The sequence below is a fragment of the Salvelinus alpinus genome, chromosome 14 (genome assembly GCF_045679555.1).
Source record: "Salvelinus alpinus chromosome 14, SLU_Salpinus.1, whole genome shotgun sequence".
NCBI classification, from domain to species: Eukaryota; Metazoa; Chordata; class Actinopteri; order Salmoniformes; family Salmonidae; genus Salvelinus; species Salvelinus alpinus.
This window is the reverse complement of record NC_092099.1, coordinates 21746427-21762883: the sequence shown is the minus strand read 5'-3', so window position 1 is coordinate 21762883 and position 16457 is coordinate 21746427. Positions and strand designations below refer to the sequence as shown.

The 16457-nt window shown below is 41.5% G+C and overlaps 1 protein-coding gene across 2 annotated transcripts in view; it reads left to right on the top strand.

The window, feature by feature from the left end:
• The first annotated feature begins 1639 nt into the window (after positions 1-1639).
• Positions 1640-16457, top strand: part of slc4a3 (solute carrier family 4 member 3) — a 108777-nt gene continuing 93959 nt past the window's right edge. For both annotated transcript variants that reach the window (XR_011667879.1, XM_071342007.1), the window contains exon 1: positions 1640-1977. The gene's annotated coding sequence lies outside the window, so the exon portion shown is untranslated. The remainder of the gene's footprint in view (positions 1978-16457) is intronic.

The following is a 16457-nucleotide window of genomic DNA, read 5'->3' as shown; positions in this document are numbered from 1 at the left end:
AACCAGCTTTGGTCCTACAAAAAGAGTTTAAACCAGGGTCTATCAACATTACACTTCTTGAAGAAGCCTATTCTACTCTTCTCACAGAGTTCAAACCAGGGTCTATTCACATGTCACTTCTCGGGGAGGCCTGCAGGGTGATAATGAGTTGTGAAATCTACAATACATTTGTGAAAACTGCTCAAATGTGTGAAAACATATTGTTCAGTGGAGAGTTTTTCTAATTAAATCTTGTTCTGAGGGCAGCTCTGCCTCGAGGGCACAGAACAAAGGGTTTGAATCCCACCCAAAACCCTAAATTTTAACCATTAACTAATCTCTCATGGGCAAATTCTGCACATAAATAGAATAATCTGTCGTGATGGGATAGAATACGTACACTCTTAGAAAAAAGGTGCTATCTAGAACTTAAAACGGTTCTTCGGCTGTTTTGGGTTCCAGGTAGAAAGAACCCTTTTGGTTCCAGGTAAAACCCTTTTGAGTTCCATGTAGAACCCTTTACACAGAGGGTTCTACATGGAGCCCAAAAGAGTTCTACCTGGAACCAAAAAGGTTCTCCTATGGAGACAGCCGAAGAACCCTTTTGGAACCCATTTATCTTAGAGGGTAGGATAACGAGCAGCAGTAGGTCCGGTGTTTGGGTTTACATCACTAAGATCGGGGCTTTGACTGAGAGTTTCCTTTTGCGAGGGTGGAGACTTCACAAACCAACACTAAATTACACAACATTTTAGTTCTGAGTCAACTGAAATTAACCATTCACATCAGAGGAGGCTGGTGGGAGGAACTATAGGAAGACAGGCTCACTGTAATGGCTGAAATGGAGTTCATGGAGTCAAACACATCATGCATATGGAAACCACATGTTTGACTCCGTTCCAATAACTCCATTACAGCCATTACAATGAGCCTGTCCTCATGTAGCTCCTCCCACCAACCTCCTCTGATTCATGTCTTGCCTGGATGTAAGATATTTGGTTCTCAAATCAAAGCAGAGAAACCCTTCAGGACAGCAGGTAACCTAGAGGTTAAGAGTGTTGGGCCAGTAACCAAATGATTTGCTGGTTCGAGTTCCAGGGCTAAGTAAGTGGAAAATCTGTTGATGTGCCCTTGAAAAAGTGCCCACATCAACTTCAACCTTAATGCTCTGGCTAAGCATGTCTGCTACATGATTAAGATGCAATAAAGAAAACTCCTATTGCTTCCTACATCCCAGTTGTTACATAACAGACCTTAAACTGATGACTAAACACTTAACTTCTTGAGAAAGTATCACCAATGTGCTATTGAAAATATGTCTAATCGAAAGAAGGCATGTACAGTAAATCTATGTAAATAGGCAGCATTGTGGGCTACAGTCAATCTCTACAAGGCTACTACTAGCCTACCACAGTAGGCTATTCTGTGGTGGATGCTCATCTGGGTTAGCCTGACGTCATTTGTGGTGATGGGCATTGTACAAAACAAAGTCGTCAGCGATTGGATCGTCTCTAACCAATCAGAGTATCAAAGTCAATGACGAATTTTCAAACTGGGTTTTACCCATGTGTGTTCTGGCTCAACCCATCAGTTTTTGTACCAGTCAAAGGACCCCGAATGTTTTTGCATTAGGTGAAGGGTCAGGGAAATACTCAGATCCAGACGCATTGGTTGTTGCTTAATTTAGAGTTAAAGGTTAATAATAATTATGAATTTGTGGCTGTGGTAACTAGTGAAGATCAGACTCAGAGACTCATTGCAAAGAAAGAACTAAAAACTGTGGGCGTGGCGTAGCGTTAGCTGGAGCAAGGAGTCTGTGTAGCCAGGCAACATCTGGATGCTTGAGTGAGGTTGCTTCACTGCATCACGTGGTTGAAGCATCACGCAGCTGGCTGTATCGCAGCGCGTTTCCACTATGAAGCATCATCGCGACTGCTGCGCATTTTGACTGCAAGCCTTTGCTACCAATTCCACCTAGACAGCTCTCCAAACGCACAGGTAAGAGTTCAATCCAGATAGGAAAAAGGTTCTGACCAATAATATCATACAATGTTGCAATGTTATTCGGAAAGCACAATAAAGAGCTCTAGCCGTTTTAGCCTCTGGAGTCTCCTCTTTCAAGCTGCCATTAACCATATTATCCAGTCAACAAAGTAGCCTATTTGCGTTGAATATAAAGCAGAGACAAAGGACTTGATAACATGCAGCGTTCAAATTCAACCTTGCAAATGCACATCAAAGGGTCCATGCAGGTTTTCCATATAGGACGCGTGGTAGCGCTGTGTATCGCAAGATGCTCACGGTATCGATGTAGCTGAAATATGGGTTGCTGCGGAGGCGGCGTTGCGCTGAATTTGATGGCTTTATATGTGTCAATAGTTTTCAATTGTGCTTAGCCTACTTAGGCCACTGAGTCAATATGTAGCCAATATAATATTCGTTCGCATAGAACAAAGGACTAAATTGTTGGATGAAAGCGCATCCTATCATCTTTATTATTGGGCGAATTCACAAATGACTTGAAAGTAGGTTAGGGTAGTAGTGTTTTACTTGCAGTGATGGTGTAAACGTGTACGGTGATATTTCAGTCAATACCAAATGCATTAATTATTCCCCCAATGCCCTAACTATTCATTCAATGCACCCTTCACTCTTCTATTTTGTCTCATGGCAAACCATGAAATTAATGTTAGAATTGTCAACCTGGACAACACAGTGAATGGTAATCTATCTCTCTCCATTTAGTGTGATATGTTACGTTTCGTATTCTAAAAAATGCATGGGTGTCCATCATCCATTTCGCATATGTTACGATTTACAATTCATATGATATGGTAACGAAATGCTCTTTGTACAAATACGTTACGAATTTGAAATACGTATGACAGGATGTTACAAATTCTAATTTGTTGTGGCTAACAATAGCTAGTGACTAGGTGGCTAACGTTAGCTAGGTGGCTAGGGGTTAAGGTTAGAGTTAGGATTAAGGGTTAGGTTAAAAGGTTTAAGGTTATGGTTAGAGGAAGGGTGAACTAACATGCTAAGTTGTTGTAAAGTAGCTAAACAGCTAGCACATTTGGTTCCTTGGAAGTTGTGGGAATGTACGCTACCATTCAAAAGTTTGGGGTCACTTAGAAATGTCCTTGTTTTCAATGAAAATATACATGAAATGAGTTGGAAATATAGGCAAGACCTTGACAAGGTTATAAATAATGATTTTTTAAATTGAAATAATAATTGTGTCCTTCAAACTTGCTTTCGTCAAAGTATCCTCCATTTGCAGCAATTACAGCCTTTGAGACTTTTGGCATCCTAGTTGTCAATTTGTTGAGGGTAAACTGAAGAGATTTTACCCCATGCTTCTTGAAGCACCTCCCACAAGTTGGATTGGCTTGATGGGCACTTCTTACGTACCATGCGGTCAAGCTGCTCCCACAACAGCTCAATAGGATTGAGATCCGGTGACTGTGCTGGCCACTCCATTATAGACAGAATACCAGCTGACTGCTTCTTCCCTAAATAGTTATTGTATAGTTTGGAGCTGTGCTTTGGGTCATTGTCCTGTTGTAGGAGGAAATTGACTCCAATTAAGCGCCGTCCACAGGGTATGGCATGGCGTTGCAAAATGCAGTGATAGCCTTCCTTCTTCAAGATCCCTTTTACCCTGTACAAATCTCCCACTTTACCACCACCAAAGCACCCCCAGACCATCACATTGCCTCCACCATGCTTGACAGATGGCATCAAGCACTCCTCCAGCATCTTTTCATTTTTTCTGCATCTCACGAATGTTCTTCTTTGTGATCCGAACACCTCAAACTTAGATTTGTCTGTCCATAACACTTTTTTCCAATCTTCCTCTGTCCAATGTTGGTGTCTTTTGCCCATCTTAATCTTTTATTTTTATTGGCCAGTCTGAGATATGGCTTTTTCTTTGCAACTCTGCCTAGAAGGTCAGTATCCCGGAGTCGCCTCTTCACTGTTGAAGTTGAGACTGGTGTTTTGTAAGGTACTATTTAATGAAGCTGCCAGTTGAGTTGTGTGGCCGTCTGTTTCTCAAACTAGACACTCTAATGTACTTGTCCTCTTGCTCAGTTGTGCACCGGGGCCTCCCACTCCTCTTTTTATTTTGGTTAGAGCCCGTTTGTGATGTTCTGAAAAGGGAGTAGTACACAGTGTTGTACGAGATCTTCAGTTTTTGACATGGAATAGCCTTAATTTCTCAGAACAAGAATAGACTGACAAGTTTCAGAAGAAAGTTATTTGTTTCTGGCCATTTTGAGCCTGTAATCAAACCCACAAATGCTTATGCTCCAGATACTCAACTAGTCTAAAGAAGGCCAGTTTTATTTCTTCTTTAATCAGAACAACAGTTTTCAGCTGTGCTAACATAATTGCAAAAGGGTTTTCTAATGATCAATTAGCCTTTTTAAATGATAATCTTGGATTAGCTAACACAACGTGCCATTGGAACACAGGAGTGATGGTTGCTGATAATGGGCCTCTGTACGCCTATGTAGATATTCCATTACAAATCAGCCATTTCCAGCTACAATAGTCATTTACAACATTAACAATGTATACACTGTATTTCTGATCAATTTGATGTTATTTTAATGGACAAAAAATAGCTTTTCTTTCAAAAACAAGGACATTTCTAAGTGACCCCAAACTTTTGAACGGTAGTGTACGTTGTTGGTTTCCCATTGGTTCTGGGAAGGAAGCCATACGTTTTCTGATGGTAAAACTGAACACTTTTTAAAACTTTCTGAGAACAGAAGTAAAAGTTTTGTTAATGTTCTAAAAACATGACTTTAAATAGAACCATGAGGAAACCTGTAGAAAACATTATGCTGAAGTACTGAAATTCACACCTAAGAAACACATTCTCAGAATGTTATGTGCTAGCTGGGTATCCTGCACCATTCCTAGAACTTGTGGGAAGGTTGTACAGTGCATTCGGAAAGTATTCAGACCACTTGATTTTCCCCCACATTGTTACGTTACAGCGTTATTCTAAAATGTATTAAATTGTTTTTTCCCCCTCATCAATCTATGCACAATACCCCATAATGACAAAGGGAAAACATGTTTTTAGAAATGTTAGCAAATGTATAAATAAAAACAGAAATACCTTATTTACATAAGTATTCAGACCCTTTGCTATGAGAATCAAAATTGAGGTCAGGTGCATCCAGTTTCCATTGATCATCCTTGAGATGTTTCAACAACTTGATTGGAGTCCACCTGTGTTAAATTCAATTGATTGGACATGATTTGGAAAGGCACACACCTGTCTATATAAGGTCCCACAGTTGACAGTGCATGTCAGAGCAAAAACCAAACCATGAGGTCGAAGGAATTGTCCATAGAGCACCGAGAGAGCATTTTGTCGAGGCACAGATCTGGGGAAGGGAACCACAACATTTCTGCAGTATTGAAGGTCCCCAAGAACACAGTGGCCTCCATCATTCTTAAATGGAAAAAGTTTGGAACCACCAAGACTCTTCCTAGAGCTGGCCGCCCAGCCAAACTGATCAATCAGGGGAGAAGGCCTTGGTCAGGGAGGTGACCGAGAACCCAATGAGCATTCTGACAGAGTTCCTCTGTGGTGATGTGAGAACCTTCCAGAAGGACAACCATCTCTGCAGCACTCCACCAATCAGGCCTTTATGGTAGAGTGGCCAGACAGATGCCACTCCTCAGTAAAAGGCATATGACAGCCCACATGTAGTTTGCCAAAAGTCACCTAAAGGACTCTCAGACCATGTAAAAAAGTTTATCTGGTCTGAAGAAACCAAGATTGAACTCTTGAGCCTGAATTCTAAGCGTCACTTCTGGAGGAAAACTGGCACCATCCCTACGGTGTAGCATGGTGGTTGCAACATCATGCTGTGGGGATGTTTTTCAGTAGCAGGGACTTGGAGACTAGTCAGGTTCGAGGGAAAGATGAACAGAGCAAAGTACAGAGAGATCCTTGATGAAAACCTGCTCCAGAGCGCTCAGGACTTCAGACTGGGACGAAGGTTCACCTTCCAACAGGACAACGACCCTAAGCACACAGCCAAGACAACATAGGAGTGGCTTCAGGACAAGTCTCTGAATGTCCTTGAGTGGTCCAGCCAGAGACCGGACTTGAACCCGATTGAACATCTCTGGAGAGACCTGAAAATAGCTGTGCAGCGAAGCTCCCAATCCAACCTGACAGTGCTTGAGAGGATCTGCAGAGAAGAATGGGAGTAACTCCCCAAATATAGGTGTGCCAAGCTTGTAGCATCATACCCAAGAAAACACAAGGCTGTTATCGCTGCCACAGGTGCTTCAACAAAGTACTGAGTAAAGGGTTTGTATGTTTACGTAAATGTGATATTTCAGTTTTTTTTTATTTTTAGCAAATGTGCAAAAAATATATAAAAACCTGTTTTTGCTTTGTCATTATGGGGTAATGTGTGTTGATTAATAAGGAGCATTTTGGCCTCCCGGGTGGCGCAGTGGTCTAGAGCACTGCATCGCAGTGCTATGCTGCGCCACCAGAGTCTGGGTTCGCGCCCAGGCTCTGTCGCAGCCGGCCGCGACCGGGAGGTCCGTGGGGCGACGCACAATTGGCTTAGCGTCGTCCGGGTTAGGGAGGGTTTGGCCGGTAGGGATATCCTTGTCTCATCGCGCTCCAGCGACTCCTGTGGCGGGCCGGGCGCAGTGCGCGCTAACCGGGGGGGCGGGTGCACGGTGTTTCCTCCGACACATTGGTGCGGCTGGCTTCCGGGTTGGAGGCGCGCTGTGTTAAGAAGCAGTGCGGCTAGGTTGGGTTGTGCTTCGGAGGACGCATGACTTTCGACCTTCGTCTCTCCCGAGCCCGTACGGGAGTTGTAGCGATGAGACAAGATAGTAATTACTAGCGATTGGATACCACGAAAAAATTGGGGAGAAAAGGGGATAAAATTTATAAAAAAAAAAAAAAAAAAAAAAAAAAAAAGATAAGGAGCATTTTTATTTATATCATTTTAGAATTAGGCTGAAACATGTTATTTTTGTTGAGAAAATAAAGGGACCTGTATACGAATGCACTGTATGCAAAATAACCATTGGCAACCGCGCTCTCACCAAGCTCTAAGAAACATTTGACTCTCAGAACATAATGTGATAACTGGGTAAAAACTAGTAAGTAGTTGCTAAAGTGGTCCATGATGAGATTCAAACATTTTTTTGCGTTGTACGCCTACCCATCCCCCTGACCAACCACTCTCCTTTCGTTTTTGTCTTAAGTAACCTTCTGTTTTATGTAACCATACCAAACGTAACATATGAGTGTGGCAGATCGACGTTTACTATGTTACATCTAGTCTTTGAGACTAGGCTAGGATAGCAGAGGCTAAATTGACATACCAAGTGCATGACTTAATCCTAGAAGCCTATTGATTTTGCAGAATGGGAGATGGGTAGTGTCCTGTTGTTGAAAACCACATGGCGTCTGTATTATGAGGTCTCAATTTCAATTCAGTATGCTTATCATTAAAAATTAATGCAGTTTAAACAGTATCACAATTATAGAATTATATTTAGGAAATAAGGTCTTATATTGCTTAAATACACACATCTACTGTCAGTAATGTAGTGGTAAAAAAGTGGGTATCAACCCAGTGACCGATCGAGATAAGCCGAATAACCACCGAAATAAACCAAAACATATTACATTTTTAGAACTGTATTGTTTGGTTTCCTTTTTACGCAGGTCTATAGGAAAGGCCTAATGTATATTTCTGTAGTTAAAGAGATTCTCCGGTACTTTTGTATACTTTTTAGCCAGTAGTTCTGAAAGTAACACTCAAGACAAAAGTGGTCCCTGAAAATGGCGTACTATATGTGAAGAAATGTGCACCTCGTCATTGCTCTCTCTCACTTGCTCTGTTGTGTGTGCTTGATGTGCCTCTTTCTAGCTGTCACTCATATGGTGAGGGGCTGAAGCTCATTGGTTGAACTCAAATTGTTAGGGGAATGGCCCACATGGGGGAAATGTAGGGGAAATGGTGCAGACAGCTTCCAAAAAAACAGTCACTTTCAAACTAGGGATTTCATGGCTAATTTAGTCAAGACAGTAATTCTGCTTATAGATTATGCATGTATGAACTACACATTGACACATCCAGCCCAAAGTGGGAGATTTAAGAAATGCTTTGTAGTTGGCAAAGTTCTGAAGCATGTCTTTTAAAATGACACAAAATGCACATCAGCTCATCCGTCACAAAATATTTAATTTGGACTGGACACTAGAAACGTCCAGAAAAATAGGATGTGGATATGTTTATATTGAAATGTGTTATCTTTTAAATATCATTTATGTTCTTAGTAACTCATGTGAGCTGCACTTTAATTCAGTTTTCTGTACTGTAAACTGCTAAAGTACAAAAGGGAGAATGGCCCTTAGTTAATTCTAAAATGTTGTCTTCCTCTTTCTGTTTGTCTCCTTTGCCTCCTGCATTGTATCCTGCCTCACCACTGTCAAACTACTCTGTGTAAAGCAAAGTTATTTTGTTATGTGAACTTATAGTAGCCTATATTTTGTTAAGTTATAGCTAGCTTAAATTCAGTCAACTGCTCCTTCTGAGGTCAGTCTCCGTTTAACGTCAGCTTGTAACTTCATCCTTATAGCCAGCTAGTTATTTAGCTATCTAGCTAACAGTAGCCAGAGCCCTTGAATTACAGTAGCTAGCCATCTGACTGAAAATTAAGCAACTATTTTGGATGCTCATTCTCAGAGACTCTGTTTTTTTGGGGGGGTGGATGTCGAGGGATGGCAGGAGTTGAGGGTTGTTTAAAAAATTGCCTTACGTCCGGCATCGCGCAAGGCCACTGTCAGCGGTGTCTCTCTCTACTTGTCACATGCCAGCGTTGGTAGGTAATTTCATGTCTCGGTCTGTGCGTTTGCCATTGGACAGAGTGGTGAATGAATGCGCTGCTTAGAAGGCAAACCTGGGAAGAGCAGGCGAACATAATGAGCATACCTGAATCATGATCAAGAATATTAGCATTCTGCCTCCCGAGTGGCGCAGTGGTCTAAGGCACTGCATCACAGTGCTTGAGGTGCAATTGGCCCAGCGTTGTCCGGGTTAAGGGAGGGCTTGGCCGTCCTTGTTCCATTGTGCTCTAGCGACTCCTGTGGTGGGCTGACTGCATGCCCGCTGACATGGTCGCCAGTTTAACTGTTTTTTTCTCCGACACGTTGGTGCGGCTGTCTTCCGGGGGGGGGGGGGGGGGGGTCGTCGTGTTTCGGATGATGCATGGCTCTCGACCTTCGCCTCTCCCGAGTCCATATGGGAGTTGCGGCGATGTGTCAAGACTGTAACTAACAATTGGATATCACAAAAAAAAGGGGTAAAAAGTAAAAATACAATATTTAAAAAAAGATGAATATTAGCGTTCTGAGCATTTATCAACGATGGGAACGCAATAATGAGTGGGTAAACAATAATTAACTAAATCAAATGGTGAGTAAATGCAATTTCACAAATACAAATGTCTGCGTAAACGGCATTTACGTTTACCCTCCTCTACATCCCTGTCTACAGTAAAAGATACATGTTGTGTTGGAAACCTTTAATGATTTCTTCACAGCATGTTGTTACAGCAGACAATAAGCACACATATTTTATGTATCAGAGTCTTACCTTCCAACCAGCTAAGCCTATATTGTGAGGAAAGCAGAATTTGAGCAATTGGTTTTAATTCCTGGCCATATGGCATTTTGCCCAGCCCGGGTCACATTCATAATCTCTGAAGTGCAGTCAGTGATTTCAAATGGGTTACTAGACTTCTCAGGTAAATTAACCATATGTTTCGTAGAGCTTGTTGAGAACGTGGTTGTCCTATGGTTATTTTGCATACAACCTTCCTATAACTTTCTGGGAATGATGCTGGAAAGTTGCTTGGCTTTGGACCATTCAAGCAACTTGACAAAGAAAATAATATTTTCTTGGTATTTTGTTACCTTAAAAGTTACCTAAAAGGTCAAACATGGTTAAGTCTTACTAACCGCTATCTTGTTAAGTATGTTCAGGTGTGTTTGCCGCACCCACTAATTGGCCATACCTGTTCTTAATGAGTGCTTGTTTCCTTTGAAATGGGGTCTGTTTGAATAGACTAAAATGAACAGCATTGTATGAGTTTAAAAAAATGGCATGCCAGCTCCATCCTGGTGGCGCAGTGGACTAATTCCATGGATAAACAACCAAAGATTGTAGGTTCAAATTGCACTGATGCCATCCCAAAAAGTTAAATGTGTTTGCTTGATCAATTCAAATAAATTTCCATGTGTCCTATCTGTGCTTGGAGTTTAAAACAATTAGCCTAAGCTGACAGTCTTATTGAAAAAAATTCTCAGAACGTTAATAAAACCTCCCAGGAAAACTTTCAATGAACCATAGTAAAATGTTCTCAGAACCTCCCTGCAACCAAAAGATGTACGTTACCAAAACAGGCAACATTTTCACTTCCGTTCTCAGAATGTATAAATAACTTTTTGTTTTACCGGTCAGGCTTCGTTCCCAGGACCAATGGGAAACCAAAAACGTAGTTTTCACACAACTTCCAATGAACCAAATGTTCTAGCTGGGTGAGGCCTAGGGTTGCAAGATTAATCTATTTTTTATCGAAATAGCAATAGCTGTGCTTTTTTGGAACGGCACTTTTTCACTTTTTAAACAAAAAAAAAGAACTTTTGATTTATTGCTCGAGTTGATGGAGTTCTCTCTCGTCTCTCCTCTTTTTGCCGCTTCCCAATCCCACACACACCAAGCCCCACCCACTGTCACTAAGGCAGGCAGTTCCTCATGCTCGAGATTCGTTCTGCATACATTGACACAGAAGACAAATAATTTGACTGGGGGCTTGCCTGTTTTGCATATTATTTTTCCATGAATACATGTCACATATCAGTTTGCAAACAATGTAAAAAAATATATATCATTGAGTTAATAAAGCCACATATACATGGTCTCTATTTTGTTTTCTTGAGTAAAGCAACTCTAAAATGCAGGTGTTTCAGCCTAGCTCAGTGCTTTCTGTGGTGCAATATAGGAAAACACAGTTTAGCCTTTTGTTAATCCACCTGTCGTGTCAGATTTTGAAATTATGCTTTACAGCGAAAGCAATCCAAGCGTTTGTGTAAGTTTATCGATCGCTCGACAAAACATTAAGTACACTTAGCATCAAGTAGCTCGGTCACGAAAATCAGAAAAGCAATCAAATTAATAGTTTACCTTTGATGATCTTCGGATGTTTTCACTCACGAGACTCCCAGTTAGACAACAAATGTTCCTTTTGTTCCATAAAGATTATTTTTATATCCAAAATACCTCCGTTTGTTTGGCGCGTTATGTTCAGAAATCCACAGGAAAGAGCGGTCACGACAACGCAGACGAAAATTCCAAATAGTTTCCATAATGTCCACAGAAACATGTCAAACGTTTTTTATAATCAATCCTCAGGTTATTTTTAAAATATATAATCGATAATATATCAACCGCAAATGTCTTTCACAGTAGGAGGGAAAAACAAAACTCATGTGACCACTTGACGAGATGTTATCGTTCTGGCTCATTTTTCAAAATAAAAGCCTGAAACTATGTCTGAAGACTGTTGACACCTTGAGGAAGCGATAGGAAAAGGAATCTGGTTCATATCCCTTTAAATCCAGCAAAGGGAGGCTATGGAACATGGAGTTTTCAAAATAGAAACCACTTCCTGTTTGGATTTTCCTTAGGGTTTCGCCTGCAATATCAGTTCTGTTATACTCACAGACAATATTTTGACAGTTTTGGACACTTTAGAGGGTTTTCTATCCAATACTAATAATAATATGCATATATTAGCAACTGAGACTGAGGAGCTGGCCGTTTACAATGGGCACCTTTTCATCCAAGCTACTCAATACTGCCCCTGCAGCCATAAAAAGTTAATAATAAGACAAGGCAGATGAACAAAACAGGAATACCGTACTGAACATGAAAACAAACCAATACTGCCTGATGACTGAGGGCTAAATAAAGGGAAGATAATCAAGGTGTGCGTAATGATGGGGAGCAGGACTAGGCGTGACCGATAATTACATTTCTATGATTCTAACAGTTTACCCAGGTGTTTTGACATATAATCACAAGTAAAATTGCAACCAAAATATTTTTTGCCATATCGTGCAACCCTAATGTGAATCATCCTAGTGTGTCTGCAGCAGCCCAGTAGTCTCTCAATATAGATCCATACATCAACAAATAGGACGGCTTACAGCTTGCCTAGAGTGGGCAGATATTGCCTCAACTGAGTATTCTCGACTACCCTACCGCTGAAGTGCTACAGGATAGCATTCTCAGCTAAAAGTCGGTCTGCCGTTTTTGTTAGGCAAACTTTGTATAAACCTTGTCACTTACTTACAGTGGCCATTGTCACAAAGTAATGACAACTTTAAGACTTTTCAACCAGAACCTGTATTCATAAAACGTTTCAGAGTGGTAATACTGATCTAGGATCAGTTTGGTATTTCAGATCATAATGAATAATATTCTCCAGACTATGATAACCCCATGGCAAATGTGGTGCAGATTCATGCATGTTTCATGCTTACCGACTGTCTGTGACGCTTGCGTAGCACACAAATCCCATCCACACTACCTTGAAATGTTTCCTCCCTAACACCCTCGGCCTATTAATCGGATAAATCTGCCGTATGCACTGCCTACAATCAATCAAAGTCTAACATGGAATCAATTTGTGCCTATTAAAGCTTGTTAGTAGATCTAATGATTTTCCTAGGGCCAAGGATTTGACACAGATTATAGACTGAGGGAGGGTTGCCTGTTCTAACATGCTGAAATTAGCTCAGGCTGTCTCTCAATTCCAATCCTTCATGTTGGTGGCATGGGGGAGGGTTTGCTTTGGGGAGGGTAGTGCATTTTTTCCCTGGTTCACATTCACTCTTTTGTAGGTTTTACTGTATAATTTCTTCCGTCCTAGCCAAATTTCCTCATCTGCTTGCATGCGCATCCTTTATATCAAGGGGTTTTGGTACTTTCCAAATAGCAATATCTGATAGGCACCGGAGAGGCCAGGTGCATCATTGTGCATGAAAGAACAGTGAAGACATGAGACACACAGCTCAAAAAGCCCCCCTATTAACAATAGTGGTAGGTGGATCGTTTGTCCAGGTCTGCAGTAGGCTAACTAGCAATCATACCACACATAAAATCATTCAAAGCTGTAAAAATGTTCAATATACAGTGATCCCTCGCCACTTCGCGGTTCACTTATCGCGGATTCGCTATTTCGCGGATTTTCATAATGCATTTTTTATTTTTTTTTGGTGCATTGTGCTCTGCATTCTGATTCGCTAAAAACTCACTCCCGCTTCTTGTATCAAAACATGCTACGAATTGTGCTATCATTTTGTCGTCTCGTGCAGTTATGTGTACGTACATAAAACAGCTTGGCAAATTTACATTAAGTTGGCCAGGAAGGAAGGAAGGACTAACGCTTGGTCGCTTAGCAACCATGGTGCGAATGGCCACTGAACTTAAGCGAGTAGCTGAGGAATGGGACCCTTTGATGAGCCGTTCATTACAGTTCTCCAACGTAATCGATGGTGGCATGTCGGTGTACAAGGATCTTTTTGCAAAGAAGAAAAAAGAGCGACAACAGCTGCCTATCACTATGCTCTTCTCCCGAACAAACACACCTGCACCGCGGGCTTCAGAAGAAGAGAACACTGCAGAGCGCAGTCAGGATGCAGCGGCCCAGTCTGAAGAGCAGTGAAACGGCCTACACGTGAGTCACTGTATTTGTATACATGTAATAGTTGCTAATTGTAAAAAAAAAAGAAGTTTTCTATTTCGCGGATTTCACTTATCGCGGGTCATTTTCGGAACGTAACCCCCGCGATAAACGAGGGATTACTGTACGCCGAATACAACAGGTGTAGGTGTACAACACCTTACTGTGAAATGCTTACTTACAAGCCCTTAGCCAACAATGCAGTTTTAAGAAAATAGAGTTAAGAAAATGTTTCCGAAATAAACGAAAAAAATATATAAAAAATCAAATTAAAATAATGAGGCTATATACAAGAGGTAGCGGTACCGAGTCAACGTGCGGGGATACAGGTTAGTCGAGGTACATGTACAAGGTACATTCGAGGTACATTCGTACATGTAGGTAGGGGTAAAGTGACTATGCAGAGAAAATAAACAGTGAGTAGCAGCAGTGAAAAAAACAAAGGGGGAGGGGGTGTCAATGCAAATAGTCCAGGTGGCCATTTGATTAATTGTTCAACAGTCTTATGGCTTGGAGGTAGAAGCTGTTAAGGAGCCTTTTGGACCTAGACTTGGCACTTCGGTACTGCTTTCCGTGCGGTAGTAGAGAGAACAGTCTATGACTTGGGTGACTGGAGTTTTTGACAATTTTTTGTGCCTTCCTCTAACACCGCCTTGTATATTGGGCTGTACACACTACCCTCTGTAACGCCTTACGGTTGGATGCCGAGCAGTTGCCATACCAGGCGGTGATGCAACCGGTCAGGATGCTCACGGTGGTGCAGCTGTAGATCTTTTTGAGGATCTGGGGACCCATGCCAAATCTTTTCAGTCTCCTGAGGGGGAAAAGGCGTTGTCATGCCCTCTTCACGACACGTGTTTGGAACATGATAGTTCGTTGGTGATTTGGACACCAAGGAAGTTGAAACTCTCGACCCGCTCCACTACTGCCCCGTCTATGTGAATGGGGGCATGTTTGGCCCTCTTTTTCCTGTAGTCCACCATCATCTCCTTTGTCTTGCTCACATTGAGGGAGAGGTTGTTGTCCTGGCACCACACAGCCAGGTCTCAAACCCTCAAACTTCAGGCCTGTAGCCCTGCATTGCAAAGTCGATATCCACGTTTATAAACACAAGGTTGCTACAGTTATTGTTATTTGTGGTCGTAAACATTATTTTGAGTTAATTCGATGAGGGGAGAGGGTGTGCAATACATTTTACAGTGGTTTGTGGTTTTGTTTGCCAAAGAGTACATTGCTTTCTCTATGGATGGAGGCATTCCTCAGATGCCAGGCATATAAACATGTTGAGACACACTAGTGGTGGAAAAAGTACCCAATTGTCATACCTGAGTAAAAGTAAAGATACTTTAAAAGAAAATGAAGTAAAAGTGAAAGTCACTCAGAAAAATATTACTTGAGTAAAAGTCTAAAAGTATTTGGATTTAAATAAACATAAGTATCAAAAGTAAATAATTGAAAAAATATACTTAAGTACAGTATCAAAAGTAAAGTATAAACAGTTAATAATAAGCGAATCAGACGGCACAATGTTCTTGTATTTTTTTAATTTACAGATAGCCTGGGGCACACTACAACATGCAGACATAATTTACAAACAAAGGATTTGTGTTTAGTGAGTCCTCCAGATCAGAGGCAGTAGGGATGATCAGTGATGATATCTTGATAAGTGAGTGAAGTGGACCATTTTCCTATCCTGCTAGGCAATGAAAATGTAACAAATACTTTTGGATGTCAGGGAAAATGTATGGAGTAAAAAGTACATTATTTTCTTTAAGAATGTATTGTAGTGAAGTAAAAGCAGTCAAAAATATGAATAGTAAAGTACAGATACCTAAAAATAAATACTTAAGTACTTTAGTACTGTAGTACTTTACACCACTGAAAGACACACACACACACACACTTCATCATGCATCCCTCTACATAACTGCCCCCCCCCCCCACGGACACTCAGTCATAAACCCAGCCCCTAGAGTGTAGACCCTGCTGTTAGTCAGACAGATACTGTAATGTGACGAGCTTGTCATTTGATACGGGTCTGTCGAGAGGTTAAGGTGGTTGACTGGAGAGAGGTTCCTTCCTATGTGGAGGTTAGCTGTGGCCAGGGTGGCGACACACTCCACTGGCTGCTAATCTAGGAAGACACCCTGGCATACCAGAGAGAAAGAAGGTAGGACCCTTAGTATTTATTGTGCAGACCTCGAGACATCTCTATTCAGGGCACAAGGGGGCAGTAAAACTAGTCGTGCTCAAGACTGGCATTCTTAGAGCCGTGTCACACTCAGGTAGCTTCAGCACTAAAATGTAAAGGGGGATTCTTCATGGGCGGGCTAATATCTATGGCCAGGCTATTCATCATGATTGGATTTTTTAACTGCTTACTGCAACAGACGGAGCATGCACACACATGCCTTTCAATTACAGTATTAGCGTAACTATATACTTTTTCGGGCTCCGAGTGCAGTGGCCCACTTTCACAGACACTGGGGAATCTCAAGGGCATCTAGAGGTGGAGGCTGGAACTGAGGCTGGAACTAGTAGCTAGCTACACCAATACAGTAGGCTGACCCTTTGATAGGCTTGTTGGTATTGTGGCCTTCAGAAAGTATTCATACCCCCTGAATTCAAAATTGATTAAATATATGTTTTTCTCAACGATCTAC